Here is a 16,277-nt window from a genome sequence, read left to right on the forward strand (position 1 = left end):
AGACGGTGGGGTCAGGAGCTCTTTGGATGAAAAACAGTTGTCTGGTAATCATGGAAAAAGGGAAATTCAAGGGATTGCAAAATACTTTATTCTGTTGCTAGTCATAATTGTAAGTTAAAAACTGCATCCCACGGTCTTTATCAGGCTATAGAGACATGAGAGAATGTGATTAGCAGAGGATCTAGCATGTTACATGTTACTGGACTGGTTTATATCATCAAACCTCAAATTCCAGTTTCTGGTCGTTTACGAGACTGTCCTGTAGAGAAAAGGTTACAGGTCTGATCCCTGCAGCAGCCATGTGTGCTGCCAAACTGCTGAACCACGACTTAAAACGCTAATATACATGATTAAAGAGACTATTACCATGGAAACAAGCTGCACATACAGCAGAAAAACCAAAAGTAAAAAGGATAAGCTGTCCCTGTCTCTATACTGAGATAATATCAGCATTTATAAGTGATAGGAATGAATTACAACTTTGGTTTTAAGCACAAATCAGCCCGTAACACCCATTGTCGTCACTCCTCTGTTCGGTCTGCTCTCGGCCTCTTGTACGTTTGTATCTCTGCTGCAGCTTACCATCCTGCATCTTTTAACATTAATGATCCTTCGGCTTCCATCTGGGCCTGATTCATGCTCTGCCTCTACTGTCTATGGCCCATTTCTCCTCTATATGGCGGCTTCTCCATTACACTGGAAATTTATAGTTTTCTAGCCCATCCAGTGAATCTCTTTTATAAGCGCTCCTCCCCTCGTCCTTCTGTGCTGCCCGTGACTTTCTCACATTCACCGACTTGGTTTTCATCCCCGCAAACCTGCCTGTGCACAGAGGGGTTCTCAGGCAGGTGGCTTGTGGTCCGGTGGAGCTCGGTGTGTGGAGCAAAGGCACGGACACTGCCAGGGTGGGAATGTATGTACTCATGTTACTGTGAGATGCTTTGGATAAAAGCCTCCACCGAATAGCAGATGTTAACGGCATATTTAGCCGTTAAGGTTATTTTGGTTTGGTTCTGCTTAGAACATTTTGCGACTTCTGGAAGTGATTCTGGGAATCAAGGGAAAAAGACAGAAACCGACTCAAGCTTCTGAGATTTCTGGGTTGAGACTGCAGCTCAGTGACTGGAAACCTGTTTGAAGCACAGTGATCTAAAAGGTAAAATATATCCCAGTGGACATGCAGCCTTAAAAGTACAGTCATACTCATACTCATCATATAGTTATTTAGAGTTAGTTCCTGTAGAAATTTGCAGTTTCATGTTGTATTACACAAAAAAGATCAATGATCAATTTTGCTACTCTCTGTCACCGATTGCTCTAACTCAACAGTGATCCAACCTATATCCAGTTCATAAATCTTCTCCACTGTCTGTTCTAAACAGCCGGTGTCTGGTCGCTCTTTCCTGGGAAAAATCCTCTGCCGCACAGGAAGTGATGCGTTTTACGTTTCCTGGTTTGTTTGGAATCAACAGAAGAAGAAGAACTGGGTAGTTAGCATGAGCAGTGATAGCCACCATGACTGAACAGACAAAGAAAAGAGAAACTCAAACTGCAGCAACAGAAAATCCAAGCTCCGCCCACACTGTTTGATTGACAGGTGATCTGTGGGAAGTGCAGTGACATTGGAACAGAGATATACTGCAGGCTATATTACTTACAGCTGCACACTGACACACTGTACAGGGACAGCAGGACCTGACAGTGAAATGAGACGCTGAAAGACATCCGATGAAGACAGTATCACCCTTCATCATTTATTTTCTTTCATTCAGTCATGATGTGCTTTCAGGCAGCATCACATAAAAAGAGAGAAAGGGGGAAACAGCCAGTAATACAATGAGCCAAGATGCCGTCATCACTGTTGTCAGGTGAAGACCTTGTAATTTATGGTAATTTTCTGAAGGATTATTAAATGGGGGTTCAAAACATTTTATGACCTTTTCAAAAAAAAACCTGCGTCATTTCAAAAACACATAAAGCTTAAAACGAGGCTGCTGTTTAACTCCTGGATGATTCACTCAGCAGCAGCGTGATGTTAGTGATGTCAGTGATGTTAGTGATGTTAGTGATGTTAGTGATGTCAGTGATGTTAGTGATGTTAGTGATTATAGCAACAATACACGAGAGAGCGTTTACGCAACTGTTGACGTCACCAAACTTCCCATAATCACCGTGAAAAAACATCCTCAAGCTTTGTGGCTTTTATGCAACACTTATCAACGCATAATGCCAGAAAAGTTTCCTTCAAAGAGGAATACATATATAATAAAAACTGTGAAAACAAAGATTACTAACTAGTTCAGAAATTAGAGTAGGCATAGAAAATTATATTGTTGGCTAAAACTACATGCTGTATAATTCTATTTATAGTATATAAAGTATTTATTTCTACTTCTCTCCCCACTTTTAAATCATCCCTCAAAACTCACCTGTTCAAAATTAATTTTAATATCTGACTTATTTTCTACCTCCTGCTTCTATCTGTTCCCCTTTTGTTTTATGGACTGCTGCTTTCTTACAGAATGCTTTACTGCTACTGTTTGTTTCCATGTAATTTTAGTTTCTTCCTTTATTGACCTGTCCCTTGTTTTTCTCTGTTTTTATATAGTTTTACATAGTTTTATATAGTTTAGTTTTTGTTATATACACACTATGTATTTGTATGCTGTTTAATACAAATACTACTTAATGTAAAGTGTCTTTGAGTATCTTGGAAAGCGGTACAAAAATAAAAGGTATTATTATTATTATTATATACATATTCTGGTTTTATTGACCCAAACTGATCTATTGGTAACATGCCACACATTTTTGTTTAGTCAGTTTAAATGTGGTCTTCAATAAACCTTCCTGAACCACCAAGGAGAGACAGAAGGCTAAAGATTAACGCTACGTCCATTCAGAGTAAGACATCTGAAATTACCAGTCGATAGGTCGTAATTACAAACTTGAATTCGGAAAAAACCGGGGGAGAAACATGGCCGCCCACGAGATTTTCTCTGCCAAAACGTAAAATCCTGTTCCCCATGCAACAGCTAATGTTATGTCGGTGATATTTGACAACGCTAGCTAGCTAGTTAGCATAGAACGTTAAAAACTGTAGGTGCTGCTTTACATTTCAGATTTATATGTTTAACCATTTTCCACACAGCTATTTAATAGATTTAAGGTCATGCAATGGTGAAAATCAAACGTATGTGTATTTTCAGGATTAAAAACATGATAAAAGTAATGTTGTGTAGCATTTAAAGTGTTTGCCGCCGACATCAGATAACTGCAGCTCAGAAAACTCAGTGTTGAGAAATGTGAGTTTCCAACTTGGAATTCCAATCTGAAAGGTCGTTTTATTGCGTTTTTCCTAATAGGAAGTCTGAATTTCCAACTTTCCGACTTCTCTGGATCACTGGAACGCAGCATGACAACAAACCAGCAGGGGGTCGCAGTGATGTCACTCCACTGCTGTTATAATGACAGGGCCAGCTGAAGAGGAGGAGGAGGGAGTAGATGGGAGGAAGACGGAGAAAGTAAGGTAAAATGTAGTGTTCAGGGACAGAAGAAGAGGGGAGGGGATGAAGGAAGGGAGGGGGTGGGAAGAGGGTGTGTGTGTGTGTGTGTGGGGGGGGGTGATAGAGTTAGTCTGTGATGGCTTGTGGCAGAAAACGATAAGAAGACGAAGAGAAGACAGAGAAATAGAGGGAGCAGTGGGGTTTTGGGAGATGTGGGTGAAGCCGCTAGAGAAATAAGAAGGAAAAACAAACAGAGGAGAGGGGGGATGAGATGCTGGAGGAGAAGAAGAGTGATGCAGAAATGAAAGACTGGTGGCAGAGAGAGAGAGAGAGAGAGAGCAGGACAGGATGGAGACATTTGACAGCTGGTGGCAGAAAGTGAGCAGAGAGGGGGAACAGACAGCGTGACAGAGGCTGAGAAAAGAGCAGACAGCCGATGCAGAGACAGAGGATCTGACCTTTCAGACTCCAGGAGAAACCAAACGGCATCCAGCAGACACAGAAAACCAGCAGACGCACAGGAGAAGAAGAAGATCATGATTATATGGTGCTAAAGAGGAAACACAGAGGAAGATGCAGTACAATAAAGATGGAAACCCAGAGAGAGAGGGAGGGAGGGAGGGAGGGAGGGAGGGAGAATGCAATTGCGATAAAAAGAGCAAGTGAGACGGAGAAGAGAAAAGAGAGAGACACAGAGACAGAGAAACAGCGAGACAGAGAGAGGGAGAGAGAGAATGCAATTGCAATACATAGAGAGAGAGAGAGAGAGAGGGTGAGAAACGGAGAGACAGAGAGAGACAATGCAATTGCAATAGAGAGAGAAACAGAGTGAGAGAGAGAATGCAATTACATAAATACACAGAGACAGAGAGAAAACGAGAGAAACAGAGAGAGACAGAGACAGAAAGAGAGAGAAACAGAGAGAGAGAGAGAGCAATTGCAATACATGGAGAGAGGGAGAATGCAATTGCAATAGAGAGAGGGAGAGAGAGCGAGAGACTGCAATACAAAGAGCCCGAGCTACAAAGTGTGTGTGTGTGTGTGAGAGAGAGAGAGAGCGAGAGAGAGAGAGAGAGAGAGAGAGAGAGAGCGGGCTAGTGAGGGAGGGAGGGATGGAGGGATGGAGGGAGGGATGGAGGGATGGATAGACAGCAGAGTGAGCATTCGAGGGCTACTAACACAGACAGACTCAAAGAGGTGAAGCCTGTGATCAATTATTCACAAGCCTGGGCAGGCTGGAAAATGTCAGCACACTCTGCACATGCTCAGACCACAAACACCCCCCCCACACACACACACACACACACACACACAAACACACACACACACACACAATCTGCAAGCCTCCCAGGCAGAAAGGGTTTGCCAGTTGCAGAAGGTGGATCCATCTTCCCCTCCAACCTCAGGCGAAATCACTCCATCAGCTTTGATCGCTGGATAATTTGGTGGGAATCATGCTGTTGCTCATCTAATCAATTATATATATATTATATATATATATATATCAAAATCCAATATATCGCAATACAAAAATGTGACAATCCGTATGGTGTGTCAGGAACATGAATGGTGATATCAGCTCCATGTTATTCTGCTGTCAGGAACATGAATGGTGATATCAGCTCCATGTTATTCTGCTGTAGTAATCACTAATGAGACTCTTGACCATCACAGTTTCACAAGCTCTCCATCCAAATTATATTATTGTCACTTTGTAATGACATTTTTAAATTGTTGTTTACATTCTAGCAGCCAATGGCATCGCTAGAAAGATTTGTGTCTCAGAAATAAACAGAATACTGCACAGTCAGACTTTGTCTCAGTGGCATATCGATAATTTACATAGGAAAATATTCTGACGCACGGCACACTCACATACAGTGTAAAGCCACAATACAAAGACATATAACAGACAGTACACTACAGATATCACTCTACATATATACCATACAATTACATGAAATTAGCAAAAACTCTGATATGCAGATTACGTGACAAATGATGTGAGGATTACATTCCTCCACCGCAAAACAGATTATGTGACAACAGCAGGAATTGGACGCGCAATTTCCACGTGTTCTTCATGTGGAAAGGTTAGCTAACGGTTAAGTTTAGGCAAGTAAAACAACTTTGGTTAAGATTAGCATTAAGGTTAGGCTGGGTTTGGGAAACTAAAACAACTTTGGTTCAGGTCATGGTGAGGTTTTGGTTTACTGTGTATATTATGATGTGGAAAATTGGCTGACAAGGTGAGAAAGTTCATTTCACTGTGACTTTAATCCAGTGCTGGGCGATAATTCAATATTATGGTTTATCGTCTTTCAGTGGAATCATATGGTGATGATATGGTGACTTTGGGAAATCATGACTCACAATTCTGCTGTCTGAACTGATGAGAACAAGCAGATTTTATTTAAAAACTCTGTAATTTGATTATTTAACATCGTTATGATTATCATGATATTGATTTCAACCACATCGCCCAGCTCTACTTTAATCTAAACTGAGATATATTGCTCATGTGTTACAAATGGAGGAAGAGAGAAGGAAGGAGAGTGAATCTCTTCCTCTCTCTCCTCAGTGACTGTCAGCTGTGTTCGTCTTGCTGTTGCTTCACCAGTCAATCAGAGGTCAGCGGGGGGGGGGGGAAATCTTCTTAAAATGCATTTATATTTTCCTCGCTCGCTCTCCTTGGTCCTTTGTTTTAATTCGGTTTCGTTGTGTTTTTGTCTGTGGAGATGATCGGATGTTTGTCGGTGATGCTGCTTTCCTGCCCAGGTCTCCCCTGAAAGAGATCTGTGACCTTAATAGAACGACTGGGTTAAAGAGTAGATGAGGAAACAGACAGATAGATGGATAGATTACATAAATAGATCAGATTCAGCTCTAGGGAGTGGCCTTCTTCTTCTTCTTCTTCTTCTCCTTCTTCTTCTTCTTCACGTCTGAGCGGGGTAAATGCTCAGCGCCATCTGTTCTGCAGATTCCATTATCTGAGCATGAAAAAAGAAAGGAGACATCTGCATGTCCCACAGCCCAAATGTTCTCTAGATCTAATTATCCCTTAAATAATCCCTTAAAGGCTACGGGTGCGGGGTGAGTCGTCAGCCTCGTCTTGAGATCCTCGTCCATCACGCGGGAGACGGGAGCAAACGGCGTGAATCATCAGGCGGGAGCGAGGGGCGAGGGGCGAGGGGCGAGGGGCGAGGAGCGAGGAGCGAGGAGAGAGGAGCGAGGAGGGAGGGGCGAGGAGCGAGAGGGGCGAGGGGAGCGAAGGGCGAGGGGCGAGGAGAGAGAGGCGTGGGGCGAGGAACGAGGGGCGAGGAGCGAAGGGCGAGGGGAGCGAGGGGCGAGGAGCGAGGAGCGAGGGGCAAGGGGCGAGGAGCGAGGGGCGAGGGGCGAGGAGCGTGGGGCGAGGAGGGAGGGGCGAGGAGCGTGGGGCAAGGAGGGAGGGGCGAGGGGCGAGGAGCGTGGGGCAAGGAGAGAGGGGCGAGGGGCGAGGAGGGAGGGACGAGGAGCGAGGGGCGAGGAGAGGGAGGGGCGAGGAGAGCGAGGGGCGAGGGGCGAGGAGCGAGGAGCGAGGGGCGAGGGGCGAGGGGCGAGGAGCGAGGGGCGAGGAGAGGGAGGGGCGAGGGGCGAGGAGAGAGGAGACGTCACGGAGGAGGATGAAGCCGCTGAGGAGCGACACTAAGAGCTTTGCTGTTGATCAGAAGATTAGATGGAGCAGAAGAAGAGTCTCGTGTCTCTTCACTGCTAGCTTTTATTTGTTTTGTTAAGAATATTTCAACATTTTAGCAAAGAAGCACCGAGCTTCAAACAGGTTTTCATTATTTATCGCAAGACCAGGAGCCATGATGAGCGTTTCCCACAAGTATCTGTTTACTGATACTTGAGTTAGACCAATATATCAATTTGACAATATATTGGGCTGATATTGGTCATTATTAAATATCAAATATTGGTCAGTGTCGTCCAGCTCTGATATGATGGATGTTCCTCCTGACCACAGCTGAAATGTTATTTGCTTTACTTGTTTTCTTTATTAATTTAATTGTCCAATTATGTGTTTTGTAAGTTAATTCTTCATTTAAAGGAGTTTCTCTACGGTTGAATAGGTGTGGTGTCTCTCTCTGCCTTAAAGAGCTGCTGACACTAAAAGAATTTCATCAGTCTGGTTTCAGTGGAGAGTTTTAGTGTCCCATGATGCTCTGAATGTTTCAGAGGCTTTTCCACCTGATGAGAAGAAAATTCTGGTGGAAACACTGAATACTTTCTGTTTTTAGACAACTAAGACAACAGATTGATTCAGATTCAGCTCTTCATCACTTCACAGTATCTAATTATCTGATAACGTTCACTGATATTGAGCCAAGTCTCATTAATACTCAAAATATTTTGTCAGTGTCCAACTAAAACATGGCACATCTCCAAACAGCCATTTCAGGAAAGTCAGAAAAACTGGTCTGGTTTCCCCCATTAGCATCCCTTAATGATGAAACATTTTCTACACGTGGAAGACAACATCTTTTTAAAGAAACCTGGTGGAGGAAGCGGGTCCTCCAGGGAGACGAGCCTATGAAATGCTCTTTAAAATATATATGTAGTGTTTAGTTTTACTTTATCAGACAGTATACAGCAGAGAGAGACAGGATTAGGGTTATGTGTAAGAAGAGTGTATTCTTATTGCACTTTGATGTGCTTTTATGTTGCGTTATTTAGCATTTTTATTGTGTTTTTATGGCTTTTATCTTGTTTTATTGTGTGTTTAGACTGTCTACTCTGTCTGCCAACCATATTGCTTTCACACGACAATAAGTTTGTTTTTGCGAATTTAATTGATATGGGGAAAGAAATGCAACAACGGTCATGAGTTTGATTCAAAGATACTGCCAACGCATGGTAAACACCTCAGCCGACGCAATGATGATTAGGAAAAGTTCTTGAGAGACTCTGACTCTCGTTTGGGCCCCGGCAGCAAGAGGGCCCCGCAAAATACAAGAATACAACTAATGTAAACTTATTTTTAATCAATTCAATAGAAATGTACTTATTGAAAAACCCCCTTCTTTTGTTACAATAAAGTATTTCAATCTTCAGTCATGGTCACTCCATGTACTCATGTAGTCAGGCTACAGCGAGCTATACAACTTTTAGCGAGATTTTGCCACTTGACTTTAAGCTTGTTTCCCTTGCCATTGCATCAGTAGCTGGGAGAGAAGTTAAAACATTTAAATAAGCAAAGCTACTCAAATTTATATATATAAAGGATGGATTAAAAAGCAAGAAAGATGGGATTCAAGGGGGCCCCATGCTTGCCTGTGCCTAGGGCCCCCAAATCACTAAGTCCGCCCCTGCTAGTCGTACAAAGTGATTTCCATCGACACACAGTAATAATACAGAGTTCAGAGTTCAGAGTTCAGAGTTCAGAGTTGGCTGCTGGGCTTGGCTCTCCAAGATCACAGGGATGAAGAGAACAGAGGGGAAGCAGCTAAGTCTGCTGTGAGGAAAGGTTAAACTGATCTGATCTACTTCAACTCAGTCCCTTCAGCTAAAGACCCCCAAAAAACTGAAGTGTGCCTTAAACTTCTTGCTTGGAGCTTTGTAGAATCAAACTGTCCTTCCCAGGCAAAACCCAGAGGAAAGTGAATCCCACTAATCGGACAGTAAAAAGTCACTGTCCTGTTAAAGCGTAGCTGTTCCTGCCCTTTAGAAACACTGGGAGTTGAGAAATCCAGCTTGTCAAGTCAGCAATCCTCCCAATCCCATAACCCCACCCCACCCCCACCCCCACCCACCGCCCCCCCGCTGTGTCCTCTCCCGCCCTTCAAACGCCACCGTGGGCCGGCATCCTTGCGAGCGATTTGGCTTCAATATGTGTTAAATATTACCGGATATAGCCTCCCTGCCACCGCTGATCCAGTTATGATCCCTATTTCCATGCTAATACGACACCGCCCGCGTCCCACAGCGCCGCTACTCTACCCCGATCCAATACTTCACCTTCCCAACCTGCTCCGAGGTAAACACCAGGTAGAGAGGAGGCCAGAAAGCTTCTTATCCCCCGATGTTAAACACAGTAAAGTTGGAGCTGGACGGGGAGAAAGAGTCATGAGGAAAATTTTAAATTGTTTAATGACTGAGAAAGTGTTTTTCTTGAATGGGAGATTCAAATCACATTCAGGATATTGCTCTGATGCACCCCTCCATTCACACATACACACACACACACACACACACACACACACACACCATCTCCTCTAAGGCTCATGGGAAAACAACAGAAAGCCCCAGCGAACACACAGCGCTCCAGTCTCCCAAACAAACATTACCTCACCAGACCGACCCCCTCATCTGCTGGTGTGAGGGATTGCGTGTGTGTGTGTGTGTGTGTGTGGCGGGGGCGGGGGGGCACAAATCCTCTGGCGGAGTGTCAGAGCGCCGGCCAATCACCTGAGGCTTAATCGCCGGCGTCCAGGAAACAGGAAGCATTACAGAGAGTTGTGTCTCAGGGCCTCGCAGGGATTGGAAGCGATCCTCCATTATGGGCCCCAGAGAGTGCTGAAGGGGTGTGTGTGTGTGTGTGTGTGTGAGTGTGTGAGTGTGTGTGTGTGTGTGTGGCGGTGGGGGGCAGGGGGGTGGGTGGGGGTAGAAGGGTAGAACAAATGGTTCCTGGTGCAAAATAAAGCATGAATAAATGATGAGAGCGTAGTTCACACTGCAGCTAAGTGCCCAGTCAGCTGCAGAGAGCAGAGGGTGAGCCAGGAGCCAGGAGGGAGGTGAGGGGCGTGTGTGTGTGTGTGTGTGTGTGTGTGTGTGTGTGTGTGTGTGTCATTGTCTCTCACTCTGAAATACAGAATGAAGTAGTTTTGCAATTTGATGCTACACACACACACACACCATTCTCTCTCTCTCTCTCTCTGTATCTTCAGTAAGCAAATCCTAAAACAACCAAACATCCACCTAAACCGACTTCCACGTCTCAAACACACACACACACACAAACACACACACACACACACACTAGCTCCATTACGATGGCTTTATTGGGATGTAGGGAGGAGATCCCAGCACACACACACACACACACACACACACACGCACACACACTCCCCTGAGTTGGCCATGGATTACCTCTCACTGCTGCTGTCACTAGGGACAAGAGGGGAATAGAAATTGGTTTAAACTTTTCCTTCCCAACAAGGCCACAAACAAAGTCATGTCTCATTAACAGTGAGGACCTGAAGGAGGCTTTTGATAATTTCACTTGAGTGTCATTTTCTTGACAGCAGTGCAGTGATCTGCCTTATTCTGACTGGTTTCATCAGACTGACACTCACTTCTAGAAAATCCCTAAAAAAAACAAGTTAAACTGCACTGGAAACAAGTGAAGTTATCAAACCCTAGTGGCAGATTTGTTTACTTGTTTTAAGAAAATTAGGATTTTAAGACTAACTGAATGACTTGTTAAGATGGAGATTTTTGCAACATGACGTCAGTAAACTAAATGTGTGTGTGTGTGTGTGTGTGTGTGTGTGTGTGTGTGTGTGTGTGTGTGTGTGTGTGTGTGTGTGTGTTTGGTGAGTCCAGCTTTCTCTCTGCTGCTGTTCAGGAGACACTGTTGGATTTCCCAGCAGAATTTAATTTGGACAAACGCTGCAGCATCACTCTGTGCTCTCCGGCCATGAGACAGGTGAATTTCCACAGGAAAATCTGGATTAGTGCGGCTTTAAAGTAAAAAAAATAAAATAAAACAAACCCTGTAATCAGTTGTGTCTGATAGTTCAGACCTGCAGCAGCAGAGGAGGCTGCTGGTTAAACACCGCCTGGTTTAAACCACAGGCTGTCGATGCAGCGCCACTTTTCCAAAATGGATCCCAGGGAGGAAAGGCAGAGCGGAGCGGGGGGGAGGCATTAAGACGGGTAAACACACAGGAACACACACACACACACACACACACACACACAGGAACACACACACACAGGAATTAGCCTGCTGCTGTGGTTTCTACACAGAGAGGGAGGGGTGTGTGTGTGTGTTCTGTATGTGAGAGATGGGAGGTGTGTGAGAGATAGGGAAATGGGAGAAGTGTGTGTGTGTGTGTGTGTGTGTGTTAGAGAGAGAAAGAAAAGAGATGAGAGGTGTGTGTATGAGAGAAATGGGAGAAGTGTGTGTGTTAAGATCGGAGAGGGTGAGTGTGTGTTAGAGAGAGATGGGAGGAGTGTGTGTGTAGGACGGAGAAGAGGGTGTGTGAGAGGTTGGGTGTGTGTAGGTGGGTAGGGGGAGTGTGTGTGTGTGTGTGTGTGTGTGTGTGTGTGAGAGAGAGAAAGAGAGAACTGGAAATGGAAGATGTGTCTGTTTGGAGGGGTGGGGCTTGTTAGCTTTATCCGCAAAGCAAGACTGTGTGTGTGTGTGTGTGTGTGTGTGTGTGTGTGTGTGTGTGTGTGTGTGTGAAGTGAAGTGAGCAGCTAATGGAGCCGCGCTGCAGCTGGAGCGGCTGAGGTGTCGACGTTCACTGTTTGTTCGTCTTTAAAACAAAATTCCTCTTAGTTTTAACAAGATCTGAGCATTTTTGCATTTCTTTTCTTGGTTTACACTAAGATTACTATTTCAAAATAAAAGTAGATCCGGTCTCCCAAACAGGAACTATCTCTCCTAAACGGTATCCCTCCGCTGTGTTCTCTTCTATCAATAAACATGCTATTGGTGAAATTCTGTTGTAAAATGTCAGACCAACAGTCAGCTGAAGATCACAGTAGTGGGGAACTGCTGTCCACTCACACACACACACACACACACACACCTACACACACACACACGCGCAAATCGCATTGTCAGAAAGAAACGCTGCACAGGCTAATTAACTGCAAATTCATTGTTAACACAAACAGTGGCAAACCCTTCTTAAAAGAGGCCACACACACACGCAGGCATGCATACACATACACACACTCTGGCACACTCAGCCACACACACACACACACACACACACACACACTGGTAAATTGAGCTTCCAGTTGGCTGCAGTCAATCTTGCGCTTCCATTGGCCGATCAGGACGGAGGAAGATGCTAACTCGGTTAGCATGGAGTTTCTCGACGGCGGGCTAATGTCTCTAAATATCCCAGCAGGCCGCGCTGTAATGACTGCAGGCCGTTCATCATCAGCTAATGAAGAGGAAGCCGTCGTCCCCGGTCAGAACCGGACCGGCTGAGCTGAGCTGGAGGCAGATGAGCAGTTACTGGAAAAGCAGCTAGGATAAAAAATAAAACACTGTAGGAGTCCGGTTGCTGCGGTTCATCCTCTGTGTTCAGCTGATCAGATCCAGAGCCACCTACAGTACAGTGAGCTTAAAGGGGCGATAAGTCCGATTTTTAATGTCCCATAGCACAAAATGACCATTAAATATCTATTAAACCCTAATATTCCCTTAATATTATTATTCCTTCTTCTTCTCTCTTTCTCAGTTTAAGCAGATTTGTTGCCACGACCTTCTTGGCAACACATTAGCAATAAATATCAACTTAAATTTAAGAGGCAATAAGCACAAACAGATCATAATATATCTGCAGCGTTGATCGGGATCAATGTGGATCAATACCAGCGACTCATCCATTACTTGACCAGCTGCTGAGATTTCTGGCTTTCAAAACTCACTTTCTGAACAAAACTCTGCAGCTTCAAGACTCTCCCAGCTGTGTAGGAAGAGATAAATTCTATCTATCAATTCCTACCGGTCACCAATAACGCTCATAGATTACTTAAAGGAACAGTAAGTAATATTTTATTGGCTCGTTGCACAAAATGATCATAATCTATCAGCAGTAGGGCTGGGTATCGGTATTCGATACCTTTTAAGGTATCGACCGAAATAACCCAGTACCAAGTAGTATCGAAACTTCTCCAGTCAAACGATACCTGCATTCGATACTTTTTGTACACAGATCTAGAAAAAAATGACTATTTGTATGGTTTTGCTCACAGCCAATCACCGCAAGCGTTCTTCGATTTAATACGACGTGTGATTGGCCCACTACCGCAGCAACTACAACCCATACAGTCTGTGGTGAAGTCGAGCGTGGTGTGTGTGACGGAGTCGGCAGTTCAGCGTGCCGAGATGCCACCAAAACGTAAAAAAAAAAGGTAGCGAATGAAGTACTCTATTGGTATCGGTATCACTTTAAGGGTACTGGTAATGGTACTGGTATCGTCATTTTTTAAACAATACCCAGCCCTAATCAGCAGGGTTCAGTGTGTAGTTGATCTGCCGTTTCCTCAACAGCTGCTGAGATCTCAAGCTTTCTGAACCAGCAGGCCGGTCTGTTCTCTCTGTTTTGGTGAGATGATCCAGACCCCCAGGCGCTCCGACACACGCCCAAGCTCCGCCCCCTGGACTGGGGATGGAGGTGAAACCCGCAGCAGAAGTTTAGCCTGCATACAGTAAAAAGTGTCTCTTCAACACCGGCTGCATCGGTGTAGAAAGGAACCACACACATACAGGATGTGTGCAGGTTTCACCCAGAGGGGTCAGAGGTCAGGCAGCAGAACGGGGTTCAGCGTCTCAGTAGTCGAGGACATTTTGTCAGGGACGGACGCAGGGATCGAACCCGCGGCCTTCTGATCGCAGGCCGGTCTCTGAATCAATGCTCTTCACTGAGCCAGGAGGATTCTGGGAGTAAAACTGATGACGGACAGAAAGCTGCTCGCTCATTACAGCCAAACAGCACAGCAGCTTTTTAGAGGGAGATTAAAAAGATCAGAAGACTGTGTGTGTGTGTGTGTGTGTGTGTGTGTGTGTGTGTGTGGTGGGGGTGATGAGGTGTTTTGTAAGAGAAAAAAGGCCGTGGTTTAACTCCCAGAGGTGCTTCTGTGTGTTCTCATGCTGCTTGTAAGGGAGACTAGATAATATAAAGTATTATTTTGCTTTGGTAAACCATAAACAATATTTTCATATATTTTGCATGCAAATTGTCACACAAGACTTCTCCTTAGTAAATTATTTTCATATTTTAATCCGCCTATTGTTGAAGTTAGCAAGGTAACAAAAATCAACATTTGGCTTTGGTGAGTCAGTTTCATATTTGAACATGCACATGCCTCAAAATAATAAACCTCTGTAACCTTGTAGCCACTGGAATTTAGTATTTTTTTAAGCTACTATAAAATAATTGAAAAGTAAAGTTCTGTGCAGAATAGAAAAAGAGGGAAAATGTCACTGTTTCCTGTGTATGTGCAGTGATATAGAAGTATGACTACACCTCACCTCAGATCTCCAGCCATATTAGTGGCTGATAGATCATTAAAGTGAAATACTGCTTTAAGTATGAGAATGTAAAATTGAGTTTTGTTCCAAAATGTTAATGTCCACCATTTCAAAAAAGCAGCACCTGGTCTTAAAAAATATTAATAGCACAAATTAAAATTAGAAGAGACTCGGAGAGCGCAGACCTCCGCCAAGGTTCGTGTTATTATTGCTTGTTCGTGAGTCGGATCCGGATCCGCTCCAAAATTTAATGGGTTCTTCCTCGGCCCATGCTACACCCTTCCACCAAGTTTCATGAAAATTGGGCCAGTAGTTTTTCCGTAATCCTGCTAACAGACAGACAAACAAACAAACAAACAAACAAACGGCACCGAAAACATAACCTCCTTGGCGGAGGTAACAAGTGATGCTACTTTTTTAAATATTCTGGTTAACTTTAGTCTTCAGTAACACTTTAACAGACTGGATCCTCTATATTTTAGAGAGTTATTTTTATTTCAGTTGAGGCTTTTATTTCCCAAATGGATATAAAGAGTTTTGCAAAAGAGGTTCAAATGTTTCCATCAGAAACAACTAAAAAAAAGCAACAGCGTGTCTTGTTATTTAACTTGATATTGATTTTCTTCATAGATCCTTTCTTTAGGTCTTTAGGTGTTTTTCCGTCTGTGTGATTTTAGCGATATTGTCTTTCTGTTCATCAGTCATCACACACACACACACACACGTCTGAGCCAATGAGGGATCCGAGCCGCAGCCTGTGAGTATTTGCATCATCTATCTGGAGGCAGCAGTCGCCCGCGGCAACCAGCAGCCCGGGGCCGCTGACCCAGTTTCCCCACAAACAGCCGGTCAGAGGCAGAGAGGTGTGTGGCAGCGCCTCCATCTTCCTGCTCGTCCGCTCATCTATAAAATATGGCCAAAGCTATTGATTTATTATTCATCTCACCCTTATTTATTCAAGCGATCCCCGTGAGATTAAAAATCTATTTTTCAAGAGAGACCCGACCAAGAGAAGAGCGTCATGACAAACAACACGCGACAATTTACATGAGCAAAAAAAAATTACATGAAAAAATAAGTTGTCATATTAATTGCAAAACCTTTGTATAATTACTGTAAAAAAAAGAGACCAGGTTCGAGATGATTGTTCTCCTCTATCTCACTCCAGTCGTATTGTTAGTTCTACTGTTTCTCCACATTAAGACTACATTTCCCATCAGCCCCGTTGCTTCCTGCCCCCCCTCCCCCTCCCTGAAGAGGATCAACATGTTGGAAGTGATTTCTCCATCTTCCTTTCCCTCCTTCCACCATCTCTCATGGTCTCATTTGTTTACAGTAATAACACTAATGTCTCAAAATGAATGTGGTGATAATTTGTTGATGTTAAAATGTAAATGACATGGTGTTACGGGCTAAATTTGTCCACCAGCCCGACGCTGCAGCTCTGCTCCGCTCCGTGACTCGCTGGTTCGAATCCACAGAGGGAGTGAGTCATTCCTGAGTGTGTGTGTGTG

At 44.1% G+C, this 16,277-nt stretch overlaps 2 protein-coding genes across 4 annotated transcripts in view; both read right to left on the reverse strand.

Annotated features, from left to right (window-relative positions):
• The window catches only part of kcnq3 (potassium voltage-gated channel, KQT-like subfamily, member 3), a 123,762-nt gene that overhangs the window by 83,113 nt on the left and 24,372 nt on the right, over positions 1-16,277 (reverse strand). The gene's annotated exons all lie outside the window — the stretch shown is intronic.
• Positions 1-16,277, reverse strand: part of ift57 (intraflagellar transport 57 homolog (Chlamydomonas)) — a 248,494-nt gene that overhangs the window by 74,359 nt on the left and 157,858 nt on the right. The gene's annotated exons all lie outside the window — the stretch shown is intronic.

Source organism: Centroberyx gerrardi, chromosome 13, assembly GCF_048128805.1.
Source record: "Centroberyx gerrardi isolate f3 chromosome 13, fCenGer3.hap1.cur.20231027, whole genome shotgun sequence".
NCBI classification, from domain to species: domain Eukaryota; kingdom Metazoa; phylum Chordata; class Actinopteri; order Beryciformes; family Berycidae; genus Centroberyx; species Centroberyx gerrardi.